The sequence below is a fragment of the Delphinapterus leucas genome, chromosome 4 (genome assembly GCF_059928025.1).
Source record: "Delphinapterus leucas isolate spDelLeu-1000000601 "Yukka" chromosome 4, BTC_Dleu_Yukka2, whole genome shotgun sequence".
NCBI lineage: Eukaryota > Metazoa > Chordata > Mammalia > Artiodactyla > Monodontidae > Delphinapterus > Delphinapterus leucas.
The window spans coordinates 72,100,492-72,117,374 of NC_143132.1; the positions used below are offsets into that span (position 1 = coordinate 72,100,492).

Sequence of the window (16,883 nt, forward strand, 5' to 3'; positions counted from 1 at the left end):
GGTATATTACGTTGTGGGACAGGCATGAAGTATTATGTATTCTATCAGGAAATTCCTACTCAGCTGGCTTAAATAATAAAAGTTAGGGCAGTGTCTATGCCCAGTACCACAGGGCTCCAGGTCTGCTTCTCTCTTGACTTTCCCTCATCTGTCTGAGCTTTGTCTTAAGCTGTTAGCAGGAAAGCTGCAGCAGTTCCAAGCATCACATCCAGATACAATAACATCCAGAGGAAGAAGAGCCAACTTATCTCTTCTGCCTTTTTTTTCTTTTTTTTAATTGAGAAAGAAAACATTTCCTAGAAGTCCCTTGAGAGACTTTCCTTCAAAATTCATCGGTCTGAATTGTGTCACAATTCTGTTCCTGAAGCTGTCCCTGCCAAGGGATATGAGATAAACATAACTGGTTTAGTAAAACATATGGCTTTGTGGAGGAAGGTGGACACCTCCCTAAAGTCTGGTGCTTTCAGAAAGAAGGAGGGGAACGGGTGTTAATTAGGTAATTGTCAGAATCTGCTCCATTCATAAAGCTTCACTCTGAGCATGATGAAATATTCTTCTGCCTCCTTTGTTCTGATTTTACCTTTACCTAGAATCCTTCTGAGTGATACTTAAACTTTCCAGGTTCCTTCATACCAGGAGAGTGGTGTAGGAATATGTTGGTCATTGGAAACTTCTGTCTCTCAATATGAGATTTAAAAACTGATATTTTGGGGCTTCCCTGGTGGCGCAGTGGTTGAGAGTCCGCCTGCTGATGCAGGGGACACGGGTTCGTGCCCCGGTCCGGGAAGATCCCACATGCCGCGGAGCGGCTGGGCCCGTGAGCCATGGCTGCTGAGCCTGTGCGTCCGGAGCCTGTGCTCTGCAGCGGGAGAGGCCACAGCAGTGAGAGGCCCGCGTACCGCAAAAAAAAAAAAAACAAAAAAAACTGGTATTTTGGTTTCGGGTTAGAGTTTTCTGTTCCTATGTTTTTTGCTATTTCCAGAATGTTATGTAAATAGAATATACAGGGTAGAGCCTTTTGAGTCTGGCTTCTTGCACTTAGCATAATGCATTTAAAATTCATCCATGTTGTTGCCTATATCAGTATTTCATTCCTTTTTATTGCTGAATATAATTCAGTTGTAAGCATGTACCACAATCATTTTTGCACTCATCAGTTGAAGGGCATTTGGGTTGTTTCCAGCTAGGAGCCATTATGAATAAAACTACTATCAACTCATGTACAAGTTTTTGTGTGAACGTAAGTTTTCACTTCTCCTGGGAAAATACCTGGGTGTAGAATTGCTGGATTGTATAGTGCATGTTTGACTTTATAAGAAGCTGATAAACTGTCCAGGGATTTTTAAATTTCATTTTGGGGAAGATGTCTGGCAATCATCACCTCAACCGAGAGATCAAAGTTAATTAATATTACTAAGAATGGGGCAGCCTGATATTTCATATTCCTAATGTGATATGTTAGGAAATACACAGCATCACCTATGACACATTCTTGGCAATATTGTTAAGCAAACTTCTAGGCCTAATTTCCAGACTACAAGAAAGATCAAGAAATAAGTTAAAGGACTCTATAAGGAAGCACTTAGGCAAATCCGGAATATGGGCATTCACAAGACAACCATACTGGTCTCTTCAAAATGATATGTCATGGGCGGGGGCAGGCAGGTAGTGGAAGAGGGAGAAGGCAAGGGGATTGTTCTAGATGAAAAGGGAGTGAAAAGGAAAACACCAAAATCAATGCCTTCATTGGATCCTAGTTATAAAAAAACAAAAAGCCAAAAGAAAACAGCTATAAAAACCTTTTTTTTGGACTTCCCTGGTGGTCCAATGGTTAAAACTCTGCACTTCCACTGCAGGGGGCTCGGGTTCCATCCCTGGTCAGGGGAGATCCCGCATGCCACGCAGCTCAGCCAAAAAGTAAAATAAAATAAAATAAGTTTAAGGCATCTTTGGGAAATAAAGGTAGAGATTTTTTTTAAAAAGAAAACTTTTTTTCTGCAAACTGAAAATTTTAATACAGACTCAATATGAGATGACATTAGGCAATTATTAATTTTCTTAGATGAGATAACATTGTAGTTATGAAAAAGTGGTTTTTATTTCTCAGAGATGCGTTCTAACATATTTAGGGGTAAAATATTATGATGTCTGCAGTTTACTTTTAAATGGTTCAGAAAATTTAAAAACTATAACAGAGCTATGATAAAATGTTAACAATTGTTGAATCTAGGTAGTAGTATACAGGTGTTCTTTCAAATTTTCTGTATGTTTAAAACATATGAAATACCTTAAAAAATCTAATTATTGTATTTTTTATTTCTATAAATTCTATTTATATTTCAAATCTGGTTAGGTGTTTTTTTCCTTGGCCACGCCGTGCAGCTTGTGGGATTCCCAGCTCCCCGACCAGGGATGGAACTCAGGGCCCTGGTAATGAAAGTGCTGAGTTCCAACCAGTGGACCGCCAGGGAATTCCCAGTTAGGTATTTTTTTTAAAAAACATTTCTTGTTCCTTGCAGGTGCTTTCAAGCTAGTATTTTATTTCTCTAAACATGATAATCATAGTTATTTTTTAATCCTTGTCTGGTAATTCCAATATCTGAAGACTTTGCATGTCTGTTCATTCTGTCTGTTATTTATCCTGTTTCTCATCCACTGTGACTGGATTTCTCTGTGTATGCTTAGATTTTTTTTTTTTTAATGTGAGGTGCTTATTTTTTGCAACATGACTTATGGGAATTCTTTGCAGTTTAAGATGAAATCACATTTCTCTAAAGAAGATTTACCTTTGTTCCTGCCAGCCATTTAGAGGCACTACTGTAAAAAATTAATAAATAGAAACCTCAATTAAATAAGAATCTTGAGACCGGAAGGGGGAGCTCTCATTCACTGTGTCCATAGCAGAGCCCAACAGGAAGAGGAAAGATTTCTTTCCTAGCTATGACTCAGCCAATGAAAAGCCATGGACTCCTTGTTTACTCTAGCCCTCCCAACTTCCTTTTCCTCTCTATAAAAGCTTTTCCTTCCCTTGCTGTGTGGGAACTTACACATGGCTCACCATATTCACAGGCCCCCAGTTGCAGTTCTCTGGTGATCCTGAATAAACCCATCTTTGTTGGAGAAATATCTGGCAGTCTATTTGCTTAACGTCAACACTACCATGCCAGGAACAATTTATAACTCTTTTTTTTTAATTAATTAATTAATATTATTTATTTATTTTTGGCTGTGTTGGGTCTTCATTGCTGTGTGTGGGCTTTCTCTAGTTGCGGTGAACGGGGGCTACTCTTCGTTGCAGTGCGCAGGCTTCTCACTGCAGTGGCTTCTCTTGTTGCGGAGCATGGGCTCTAGGCACATGGGCTTCAGTAGTTGTGGCACATGGGCTCAATAGTTGTGGCTCGCAGGCTCTAGAGCACAGGCTCAGTAGTTGTGGAGCACGGGCTTAGTTGCTCCATGGCATGTGGGATCTTCCTGGACCAGGGCTCGAACCCGTGTCCCCTGAATTGGCAGGCGGATTCTTAACCACTGCACCAGCAGGGAATTCCCTACCATTTGGTAAGTATAAATCTTAGTGTACAAACTCATGTAACGAAAAATGCAATTTTATTTTTTCCATAACTCAGTTTAACTTTTATTATTTCCAGACCAGGGAATATTTATGTGGTCTAGGGGTTGGGTAGCCATCATTTAATCTCCCAAACATATTGCCCATACCCTGAGGTTGTTTGTGGTTTTGTTTATCCTGTTTCCTACTTTGTCATTGGCATTAGTTAGGAAAAGTTATCAATAACAAAGCTTGATTACAAGTGGCTTAAGTAATAGCAAGTTGTTTCTCTTACATAACAAGATGTCCAGGGGTAAGCAGGCTGGTACTGGTTCAGTGAAGTCAGGCCTGATAACGCTTAGCTTCTGCATTAATAGCTGTAGGTTCTCTTTGTGAATTTAGGAATTGTCCATTTTTACCACAAAGTAGTAGTGGTGGGGGCCAGGGAGAGAAATGTTTGCACTTCCCTAAACTCTTAGCAGCAATCTTAAGGTCCTAAATAATTCCTCCCCTGGGTGCCAGGGGCTAGACAGTACTGTAGAGACTAGCTTCATCCTCCAAAACTCAGTTTCTCACCACCTAACCAGGCCACAAATTTTACAGCAGATTAAGAGGTACACCAGTTCTGGAAGGGTTTTGAGTGCCTCTCTACTTTGGCAACTGGGGTTAGTGCCATTGAAATTACTATTCCTTTCCTAAAAAGAGGCTCAGTCTTTTAGAAATTCCCCCTGGGACAAGGGCATTATAATAACTGTAATAGTTTCCTAGGGCTGCAGCAAATTACCACAAAGTGGGAGGCTTAAAACAACAGAAATGTATTCTCTCACAGTTTTGGAGGCTAGGAGTCTAAGATGTCAGCAGGATCATGCTCTCTTGAAGACTCTAAGGCAGAATTTATTCCTTGCTTATCTCTTAGCTTCTGGTTTCACCATCAATCCTTGGCACTTGGTTTAGAGCTGTATAACTCCAATGTCTGCCTCTCCCATCACACAGCGTTCTTCTGTGTGTCTCTGCATTTTCAAATGGCCGTTTTCTTGTAAAGAAACCAGTGATATTGGATTAGGGGCTTGAAATAAGCCAGTATGACCTCATCTTAACTAATTATATCTGCAATGACCCTATTTCCAAATAAGGTCACATTCTGAGGTACTGGGGGTTAGGACTTCCAACATATATGTATTTTTTAGGGGCATGTAATTCAATCCGTAACAATGACCTCACTGCTCTCTGATTTAGGAAATTTAATCATAAATGCAAACTCTAACAAGGAGCCTTCTTTTATCAATCACCCTGTGTCTGTCAAGGAATTTAATCATTCTGTAGGCCTCTTTCATACTTGGTCTCATCACTGTCCACTGGTATTTCTGAAATCAGCAGAGATTTCTGAGGGGTCACATCAGTTCTACACACCAAGTTCCAACCAGATCATGGTCTTTGTCTCAGGATGGCTCAGCTCTAATCCTAGTCTAGGGTTAGTACTCAGTCTTTAAGCAGATACGGGTTACCCCAGAATTCTAAGACATCCTAGATGAGCCCCACAAATGGCTGATACTAATCTTTTTTTTTTTTTTTTTCTTCTTTGCAGTACGCGGGCCTCTCACCGTTGTGGCCTCTCCCATTGCGGAGCACAGGCTCCGGACGCGCAGGTTCAGCGGCCATGGCTCATGGGCCCAGCCGCTCTGCGGCATGTGGGATCTTCCCGGACCGGGGCACGAACCCGTGTCCCCTGCATCGGCAGGCGGACTCGCAACCACTGCGCCACCAGGGAAGCCCTGATACTAATCTTGAATGAGAAGTAGTTGTACAATATCTTTACTCTTCTATAGTTTAATTTAATTTCTACTGAGCCCTTGTCATCTGGGATGGCAAGTTTCAGTTAAGTTGGTTTCCTCATGTTTTACCCAAGTTGTGCCTAAGTTCTAGAGTGTCTTGATTAGTTCCCCTAGGGGATATATGTGGTCCTTGGTTGTCATCTATTCATACCACCATCTTTGAGATATTGGCACAGCCTGTCTGGTGCTTAGTGGCCCCCAGGCATTGTAGGGTTCTCCCTTGCTCCCATCTGCAGGATTCCTTCGGGTCCAGAGGCCCTCAGGGCTACATGTCTGTGTCACTCTTGAGCATACAGGAAATGCCTTACTGCTCCTATTCCACAATGGGGCAAAGCAAGCTCTAAGGTTGTCTGCTCTATTTCCATGTTGTTTTGGATATGTTTCTGAGACATGCATAGATCTGAGCAAAGGGTCTCCTTCTCTAGGGACACATACTGCACCTGAACTTGTGATGCTTCTCCTTCTTCTCCCCTCTACCAGCCCAGAGAGTCTTTATTTGGGCTGAGGTCAGGAAATCCTGTCTTACTCATGTAGGGGAGGAAAAAACTTTTTCCTCTACTCTTTAGTTATTGGGGTCATGAGAATTAAACTGACAAAAGACAGTTCAACAGAAGAAAAAAAGTTTATTTTCACATGCAATGCACATAAATGCAGGAAAACTCAGTGATGAGTAACTCAGAGGAGTACTTAGAATTTGGGGCTTATATACCATCTTAGTAGGTAAAAGAGAGGGAGAAAGGCACTTACAGGAAGATAAATGACTTTTTGGAAAGATTTTTTTAAATTGGGGGTTTTAGGAGAATAAACAGGATATAAAAAAGTCATAATAATCTTTGTCTATATAGGTATGAGTGGTCTTCGTGTCTACTTCAGGGCCATAAAATTTCCCTGGAGAAGGAATTTGGGGTAGATTTTATTCGTATTCTCCCTTCTGGGAGTAGGTCTGCCCTGAAGAGTAATTTATGGCAGCCTTATTTCCAAGACATTTTTGCTTTGAGTCACATAAAGAGGCTTTGAGAAGACTATTTTTCTGTGTCTGTTGAATCTCAAATGTCTTCAGCTTAAAATAATCTTTATACCAAGTAGCATATTTTGTTTTTGTTTTTGTTTCTTGCGGTACGCGGGCCTCTCACTGTTGTGGCCTCTCCCGTTGCGGAGCACAGGCTCCGGACGCACAGGCTCAGCGGCCATGGTTCACGGGCCCAGCCGCTCTGCGGCATGTGGGATCTTCCCGGACCCGGGCACGAACCCGTGTCCCCTGCATCGGCAGGCGGACTGTCAACCACTGCGCCACCAGGGAAGCCCCCAAGTAGCATATTTTGGGTTGGCAAATTCTGATTCCCTTCACTCAGCATCAGGTATTCTTACAAATATATACTTCTTGTGTTGAGTTCTCTCTGGGGAGTAGATTTTGAGACTGAAAAGCATAGAACTTCTTTTTCCTCTGCTTCTTCCTGGGTGAATCTTTCCTGAAGGAATAAACATCCAATAGGCCAGCTGACTAAATGTGGGAAGGACCAAATAATGCAAAGACAAGGTAAAACATTGGTTACTATTCCAAAAACCTATCCTGACACACACTTGCCATATCATTTCATATCCTCAACAACTCTGTGAGGAAGATCTTTTTGTTTCTGTTTTACAGTTGAGGAAACAGAGAGGTTAAGAAGACTGCCCAACCAGAAGCAAAATTTGAATCCACATCTATCTGATCTTAGAAAATTCTCCATTTTCTCCCCTCACCTCAGAACCTGCTCCAATATGATTTCTGCTCACAGTGCACCCAATCCACTTTTACTGGGGTCACCTAAGACCTCAAAGCTAATTCCTATAGACATTTATCAGTCTTTATCTCAACTGACTTTTCAATAGAATTTGACATTTCCTTACTCCCCATTCTTACAACAGTCTCACTCTTGGCTTCCTGGGACCACACCTGCTGATTTTCGACCTATCTCTCTGGTCCTTCCCTCCTCTTCTGCAGTTTATTCTTCTCTACCAGCCATTCACTGTGTCCTGAGACTTGCCCAGGCCCACCGCTCTTCCCCTCTGTAGGAAAAGGGAAATCTTACCATACTCTCACCAGAAATAAGTACGATTTACAAATTTCAGGTGTTATATAATCCTTATATTTATTTTATATAATTTATATTTAACAAGGCAGCACATTTTGCTTGAAAGAACATGGGCCTTAGACTCCAATCTGGATACAAATCCTGGCCTTTTCCACTTACTATCAGAATGCCCTTGGGAAGTGACACCTGCCCCGATCTCACGTTCTTCCTCTGTAAAATGGGGCACGCCATCCCTTTACTGGATGCCTAAAACTGCACACAATCCCTTCCTTTCTTATTATAAATCAGATCCTAGCTTATTTCCTTTTTGAACAGAATAGAAGAGTGAGTCTGAGTTCAGTATCTAGAGTCAAATAGTCCTGTATTCAAATCCTGACTTGGCCTCATTCTTGCCATCTGACCTTGGGCAAATAATCTCTTTGAGGTTCCGTTTCCTTCATCTGTAAAATAGGCACAGTAATAGTGTCTACCTCATACAATTGTTGAAAGGATTAAATGAGATATCAAGCACACAGTGCAGTGCCTAGCCCGTAGTTAGTTTTCAGTAAATGTTAGCTCCTGAGAATGTGATCATGTCTTACCTTTGTGCAGTCATATTTCAATTTTGATTAGTTGGGACTCTATACTTGTCCCCAAACAAGACTTAATTTAGAGGTGATGAATGAAATTGAATAGGTTGAGGCTCTTGGCACACATTGTAGCAAGGCTAATATCAGAATAAATTATAATCCTGAGTGTGACTCATAAGACTACCTTAATCTCAAACCCTGACATTTATGCCTGCAATTAGGACTTTAAAAGTATGTAATGATAAGTTGATTTCTTTTGTTTAGAGTGAGGGTGGAGAAATTTAATTGTTTCTGAATTTAATTAACATACTTATATTTATACTAAAAAGCATGTGATATTAATAGTGCAGTCCTTGACTCATGTCCAAGTTATAAAAGGATACACACAAAAGACCACACAGTCTCTTTCTTCCATGATACTGCTGCTGCAGCCCCCTCACCTACAGCCCCATTACCACAATAAGCCCTGCTAGACATTTACAAGAACCTGGAGATGCACAAACCTGAAAGGTGTTTTGAAAAGCAGAAATTCTGGAGAAAGTAACTTGAGAGGGAGAGCAGATACTGGTAGCATCACAGGCAAGGTCATTTTTCAACAGCATTTCCAGGAATGTTCTGAATTTTAACTTTTCTTCAAAGAAAATGCCTGGAAACCTGTCATTGAAATTAATAAATAATATTTTGAATACAATAGGTAGTTATATAATAGTACATGGGAATAGGTGTCTTTTCCTCCTAACTACTGGTTGAAAATAACTAAAATGAGGGATGGCAGGGAGAGAGTAGAGGAAATAGATGACAGTCTCCAAACTTAGAGTAAGGCTGTTGGGGCTTCCCTGGTGGTGCACTGGTTAAGAATCTGCCTGCCAGTGCAAGGGACATGGGTTCGAGCCCTGGTCCGGGAAGATCCCACATGCTGCAGAACAACTAAGCCTGTGCACCACAACTACTGAGCCTGTGCTTTAGAGCCCGCAAGCCACAACTACTGAGCCCGTGTGCCACAACTACTGAGCCTGTGCTCTAGAGCCTGTGCTCTAGAGCCTGTGCTCTGCAACAAGAGAAGCCACTGCAATGAGAAGCCCGCCAAAATAAATAAATAAATAAGTAAATAAATTTATTTAAAAAAAAAAAGTAAGGCTGTCATTTCCTAAAATCTGCAGACAGGAAGAAGAAATAGAGATGCACACATGCAGCTGAGGTTCAGTTCTCTCAGTACCTTAAGATTACAAACTTTAAAAAATATATCTTTTACACACTACTATATATAAGATAGTTAACTAATAAGGACCTACTGTATAGCACTGGGAACTCTACTCAATACTCTGTAGTGGCCTATATGGGAAAAGAATCTAAAAAAGAGTGGATACATGTATATGTATAACTGATTCACTTTGCTGTACACCTGAAACTAACATAACGTTGTAAATCAACTATATTCGGATAAAAATTAAAAAAAAAAACTTTACCTAAGGTATATTTAAATCTAAATCTAAAAAAGAATATATATGCATATATATGTATAAATAAATCACTTTGCTATACACCTGAAACACAACATTGTAAATCAACTATACTTCAATTAAACAAATATATATATTTTTGTATATACATCTTTATTCAGAACAAATATATAGAACTAGCATAGCAACTTGAGCAAGCCATGAAGGTTTTTTTTTTTTTCCTCTGTTAACTATTTTTCTCTGTGGTTCAGGGATCTCTTGAGTCACAGGGGAGCATGTAGGCAGGGGTCTCTTGTGTCATGGGAAATATGCAAAGGATCATCAAGTGAGCCATGGGAGCCAATGGGCATGGGTCCATTTCATGGGCTAATTTTTTAAAAATCAACTTTATTGAGGTATAATTTACATGTAATAAAAGTGCATCCATTTTAATAGTACTGTTTAATGAGTTTTCAAGATATTTGAACATTTCCATGACTTTTAATATCTGGTATGCTTCTTAGTGTAGCTAACAGTACCAGTCAGGGGCCTGGTGAGAAATAGATGGCCCAGTTAAACTGGATAATTTGAGAAGAGGGATTACTTACAAAGGCGTGGGCGTGGTGTAGGGAAAGCACAAGATGGTTCTTTGTAGCAATGCCAGAGAGCTGTTCCCACCGCACCAGAGGGGCAGAGAGGAGGAAGCAGCTGCCAGAACCTGGAAAGAGAGGCTGTGTGGTGAGGGAGACTGTGTGGAGGGTGCACCTTCACAGGAGCTCTGACTTCCAGTTGAGGGGCATAGCCAGCCAGACTTCGGTGATCCTGCAGAGAAGTCAGGGAGATTAATGTTCCAATCGTACTCCCCTCTCTCTCTGATTTCCTGCTAGGGCTCCTCTTGGCATAATTCAACTAGACATCAGAAGGTCAGGGAGCCCCCCGATTTAGTCCTTACAGGTTACAGTCCTCCCGGGGCATTCCCAGGACAAGGGTGAAAAGGAGGGGCAATCAGAAGATACGTGTTATACTGTTTAGTGAGTTAGGGTTAGTTTAAGGACAAAGTAGCAAGACTTCTTGTGAGAAGGTGTTTTGGGGGCAGTGAATGGGGAGGAAAGGCCATTTCAAGCTGGGTGGTTTCTCAGTCCATGCCATAGGACCTGTATTAGTTGATGCACGACAATATAACCCTAATGTCTTGATATGACACACCTATATTATGCCAGCCAGGGGTCTGGGCACGGTTTAGCTATGTTTTCGGCTAGGGTCTCACCAGGCTGCAGTCAACGTGTTGGCCAGGGCTAGTTCTCATTTGGAGGCTCCACTGGGGGAAAGACCCACTCCCCTGCTTGCATGGTTGTTGGCAGAATTAAGTTCCTTGCAGCTGTAGTACAGAGAACTTCAGTTTTTTGCTGGCTGTTGGGTGGAGGCCACCCTCTAGCTCCTAGAGCCCATTTACAGTTCCCTGATGCATGAGACTCCCCAGCATGGCCTCAAACACTTTTTACCAGAATAACCAACCTGGGGAGCTGAAAAGGTGCAGTGGGGAAGAATGGGAAGTGCCAAGGGGTCCTAAAGGTAGGATCTCAGAAGAACATCAGCAAGCATTCATCTGCAGAAGGTGAGGGCCCCGTTCTGAGTGGAAGTCCTATGAGCGGATCTGAGAACAGAGTCAGGCAGAGCATTTGGAGAGGGTGGCAGGGGAGGTGGAAAGGAAAAGTCAAAAAATTACATAGGTCCAGTGGTGGCAGATTTAAGAGAGGGAATCCTTTTAGAAAGCAGAGGCAGTATCCTTTGGTAGCAGCCACTGGTGATGAAGGAAAGGAAGTGGCTGGGGGTAAGAGACTGACAGCAACAGAATGAGATTCTAGAGTTGATATGGAAAAATAACAAGAATAGCTGAAATACTGTGGGAGAAAACAAAAAGCAATGAGAGGTGACTTGCTGTATCATAAAACTTCAGTAACTAAAACAATATGCTATCAATGCACGGGTGGGTAGCATGCCAATGGAACAAAGCAGGAAATCCAGAAATAGACCCTAACATGTACGGAAACTTAGCATATAAGTAGGCTCTCGGATTAGTGGCAATAACGGACTTAAAAATAATGGTGTTGGGGAAACTGAATAAACAATGAAAAAAATAATAAAGTTGGACCGTACCTTACTCCCTACACCAGGTTGAGCATCAAATGAGAAAAAAATATTGAAATGTAAAAAATAAAACCATATAAAATATACATGTATTGAGGGGAAATGGTAACATCTTTATAGCTGTGAAGAAAATTCTTTCAACAAAAAAAATCCATTTTTTCAAATGATTGAAAAATTAAACTATTTGAAGGTCAAAAACTTCAGCGTGGGGGAAAAAAAAAGCACCTCATAATTAAAGTCAAATGATAAATGGCAAACTGCTGTCAAAATATAAGACTAAGGAATTCCCTGGCAGTCCAGTGGTTAGCACAGGTATGCTGGTGGTCAGGTGACTGCACTGCACAAAGAAAACCTCAGATCTCACAGGGAAGTGTGACGGTGTTGGCTGTGCAGGAAGTGTGTTTACTGGCCTGAGACAACTGATTAGCTGGTTTTCAAAGCATGAGGCTGTCACTGATTGGTTGGTTTTCAGAGGTGTGTTCAATGAACCAAGTTGTCATTGATTGATTAGACAGGTTTATAACCTGTTCTGGTGGTTACTTGTTACCATGGCTATCAAACAATCAATCTTTTCCCAGGTGTGTGGGGACTCATTCCCATGGGGAAAATGTTTTGTAACTCATTACTTAAAAGGGTCAATCTTCCTAATACATTAAGAGGCCCTAGAAACTGAGAAGAATGTCTGACAACCTAATAGAAAAATAAGCAAAGAATGCAAACAGAAAATAAATACAAATGGTCTTAGAACATTGAGAAAAAAAACCCAAAACAACAAAAACCCTCAACCTCATTTAAAATAAATGTTTTCTGTAGTGACTCCTCTCAAGACTCTGGAGAAAAACACAAACCACATTCCATAAAATTAAAGTGTCAAAATAAAGTTTTGACATTTAAAGATAATTTAATGTAGAAGCCACTAAATTTGTTTAGATTTTTTAAAAATATATTTTAAAACATTTTATTAAGTATAGTTGATTTATAATGTGGTGTTAGTTTCAGGTGTACAGCATAGTAATTCATATATATATATATATATTTTTTCTTTTTCTTTTTCGGATTCTTTTCCCATATAGGTTATTACAGAATATTGAGCATAGTTCCCTATACTATGCAGTAGGTCCTTGTTGGTGATCTATTTTATACATAGTAATGTGTATGTGTTAACCCCAACCTCCTAATTTATCCCTCCCCAGAAGCCACTAAATTTGGAATAAAGATTTCAGTAAAATACATGACGCATAAATTATTATTATTATTTTTTGCGGTACGCGGGCCTCTCACCGCTGTGGCCTCTCCCCCTGTGGAGCACAGGCTCCGGACGTGCAGGCCCAGCGGCCACGGCTCACGGGCCCAGCCGCTCCGCGGCATGTGGGATCCTCCCGGACCGGGGCACGAACCCGCGTCCCCCGCATCGGCAGGTGGACTCTCAACCACTGCGCCACCAGGGAAGCCCCATAAATTATTTTTTTAAACCAAAGAAAAGAGGCATGGTTGGTTCAGCTCCCATTTTTTGGGTAGTTTTTGCTATTATGCAACATTAAAATTGCCACTTCTCCCCAACCAAGGACCTAAGTCTTAGGTAATTAGACCTCTTATCTACTTTTTGGTTTGTGACATGCTAATCAGCACCAAAAAAAGTATTTTTCTTCTAAAAGTAAACCAGTTAACTAATGTAATTTGTAGCTTTATACAAATAAAAGCTTTAATTATAAGTTTTCTAAGCATTTTACAATAGAAGGAATCAAGTACATTTTTTTGTTTACAAGGTGCTTTTCCAAAAGGACAATCATTTTGAACACTTTTCAAGTCAATGAACTTAGAATACATTTGTATAAACTATAGCACTTCAAGTTCTTTGGGAGTAGAAAGATTCTGTCACATTGAAACCAAACTGATTAGGTATTATCTCAGTGCCTCTTGCTAAGATTATTACATAATTCCTGTCATCTTATTTTTTGCAATCTAGGATTACTCTGGAGTTGCTTCATTATGATCTATTCCAATTACTAAAATGCCCTCCTTTAAATCTTATCCTGGTGTTCTATTATTTCTAGGGCGCACCCTCCTAGGATCTCTGGGAATTTAGCGATGATGTCTGATGGCCTTAATTTTCTGTAGAAGAAATTTCAGAGGGGTTCTTGGCATCCTGGTAGGTGAGGAATTAGAAAGCTTTGTAGGCACTCGGGACAATGGTGGCTTTAGGTGATTGTTACCTTCTGTATAGGGTGGCACACACAAACCTTACTCTCTAATCATCAGTTCTGGTCGAGATGGGGACACTTGGGGATACAGGAACTGAACAATTGGCAGGGCTCTCTACACGTACTTGGGAAGGTTCTCCAGTTTTCTTCCATAGATCCTTTATGAGGTTTTACTTCTTCTGGGCATTTGTGCTTAAGCATAATTTCCCACACATATTACTCCATCTTAACAGGATAGGAACTTTCCAAGTTTTTGCCTTAGAGATTTCAAGACATCTTTGTACTAGAATCTATTTACGGAAAACTTCTCTGCTGTATTTTTTCCCCCTCTTATCTCCTAGCTCCTGTCTTCTCAAGCCTGCCATTCTAAACTCCGCTGGGATATAAAAAACACTTTTCCAGACTCTCCCAGACTCCTTTGCCAGCAAGCTTCCTATTAAGTTCTATTACCTATAAGAGGTACTAACTAGAAGGGAAGGGAAAAAGGGACATTTTTTTTGCTGTTCCTATCAGTGTTGCCCCAGCAGTGGCAGCTGACCCCAGCTTCCAAATGCCTTCAACTCTTCTAGAACCAGACTCACCGGGCCCTTTCAGAGTACCAGCAGTAGCTGGGAGGTGTTTCTTTCTCAAAGGTCTGAACACCAAGTCTGCAGGGCCCGCTCTCCAAAATAATCCTGAGCACCTACATTCTAGTAACCAAAACCCTTCCTGTGTGTTTCCCAGCTTTGAGAGTGGTAGCCACTTCCTGCAGTTATCATCTTTGGGTTATCTGTGTTCCCTTTTGTTTCAACACCTGTCTAACCAATTTCCTATACTGCATTTCCTCTGTTGAAATACCTATTTTGGTTGCTTTCTTAAGTGGATCCCAAGCAACAGATCCAATATAATCTACATTTGTCTAGTATAAACTGACCAGGGAGTGGGATTCCAATCCTGCAGTAAAAAACAGAGACACCCAAACTTTTTATGGGTCTTAAGAAATGAAGAGGAATGATACAAAAGATGGGCAAACTCAATTTATGATCTCCAATTGAGAGAAAACCTTCTGGATTCAACTAGTTTCATGGGTAGAGCCTAACTGCAGCAGCCTGGGACCACAAAAGCCAAGTTGAAGAGAAACGTAAAGTGAAATGTAAAGTAAGAGAACGGTCCCCTAAGTTGAACTCAGGGTCCATGTTGCTCCAAGTCCTGCCAAAACAAGGAAATATATATTGGGGAGAACAAAACTGACTCAAAACTTGAAGTCATGATTGTTTTTTAAGATCTTTACACAGGAATTAAGATATGGGCAAACATACAGTAGTGGCCCAACTCCCCATTTCAAAGTCTGTAGTGATTCACAAACCTTTATGCATACCAAATGTGTAGAACTTGTATAGGAATTTGAGGAAGCCACAAAATATTTCTGAGAAATGGTTTCTTCTGAGGCCAAAGTCTCTTGCAATCTGGGAACTGTGACACAGGGGAACTTATGGGCAGGGGTCTCTTGTGACATGGAGCTGTAGATACATCTGGTAGGGGAGAGGTGAGTAGTCTTCATGAGTAGACAAAAGGTAACTTGCAATTTACTGGATGCCACACGTGGGTACTTACAGTACACAAAGTCACTGGATAAAGTGAAACTCTCCCAAAAGTGGGAGTGATGGAGTAGTGGGGCTGAAGGATAGCCAGGAGAGTCACTATCACTTATTAAGGTTCTTTTTTGAGTCAGGGCCTGTGCCAGGTGCTCTATTACTTCCCTTAACTCTTTTTTTAAAAAAATTAATTAATTAATTAGGCTGTGTCGGGTCTTACTTGCGGCACACAGGATCTTTCTTGCGGCATGTGGGATCTTTCATTGAGGCACATGGGCTTACTTGCCCCGTGGCTTGTGGGACAGTTCCCCGACCAGGGATCGAACCCGTGTGCCCTGCATTGGAAGGCGGATTCTTAACCACTGGACCACCAGGGAAGTCCCACTACCCTTAACTCTTGATAGCAACTCTTGGTTACACTGATTCCCATTTACAGATTAAGAAAGTGAGATTAACAGGTAGAGACCAAGTTAAGAAGGAAATTATTCTTTCTTCCCTCCTGCACGACATGCCCTTGTTTTGGTGGTCCAAAACTCATGCACAAATTACTAGTCCCATCGTTCAATTCCTTATATGTGAACTAAGGAATCGAAGAGCCATTTAAAACCATTCTTAGCTCACAGGCCCTACAAATATTGGCGGCATGCAGATTTGGCCCCTGGGATGCAGTTTGCAGACTTCTGGGCTAGGGCTTTCAATTGAGGCCCTGGTGTGTTCAACAGGCTTCCTTCCCCGGTAGGTCCTGAACTCTGTTCTTGTCTCATCAGCAGTGTGAGCCTGACGACAACTCCTCTCTGCTTTTCAGAGGTTTTCAGCCTTTTAGCCTCTGCTCTGAACAGTTTCAAAACTGCAGTTATCTTGATGGGAAAACCGACCTTGTGTTTGATGACCCTCAAGTCTCCAATACTGTCACTCTAGCTTCATGAGATGGCCCAGAGCTCTGCCGGTTTCTCTGTTCACCAGCAGCAGCCTTGATTCTCGTCCTGCATTCAGAATAGGCACATGCTACAAGCGAAAAAGTGGTTGCAAACATCAGTTTACCTCTCAAATCTCCCCTCTCTAGAATCTTAGCCCCTAAGTTAGTCCTCATTGTTTCAGTAGCTTTCTGATGCTTTTAAGTAAAGCATTTTAATTTTTAAATGTAAAAATTTTACATTTTTATCTGGCTTTTCTCATTGTTCTCAGCAGGACTGCAGGTCTGCAGCATTGCTACCTGAAAAGCATAAGCTTTGCTTTCAAATAATTTAAAAATAGTATATTAAAGCTAAATATATTCAAATTCATTCACAACGCTATTTCCAAAAATTTGCATTATTTTTTTTTTTGCACCGAAAAACCTTCCTATGAATCTTAGAATTTAAAGGCAAAAAAGCACTGTCTAGAGTGGTACAGGTTGAGATGTCTAAGTATCCTTAATCTTGTAATATTTTAAGAACATTTAAATTTTGAGATGATATATTCAATATGATTGAAAATTTTAAAAGTATAAAAGAACATACAG

General features: G+C 41.0%; 1 protein-coding gene across 8 annotated transcripts in view; it reads right to left on the bottom strand.

Annotated features, from left to right (window-relative positions):
• Positions 1–5,979: 5,979 nt before the first annotated feature.
• Positions 5,980–16,883, bottom strand: part of RNF168 (ring finger protein 168) — a 53,688-nt gene continuing 42,784 nt past the window's right edge. For 3 of the 8 annotated variants that reach the window (XR_016392913.1, XR_016392908.1, XM_089910015.1), the window contains one exon: positions 5,980–10,281. The gene's annotated coding sequence lies outside the window, so the exon portion shown is untranslated. Of the gene's footprint in view, positions 10,282–16,257; positions 16,388–16,883 lie in introns of all 8 variants that reach the window. The other 5 variants (XR_016392912.1, XR_002643865.3, XR_016392909.1 and 2 more) reach the window with 4 other exon arrangements.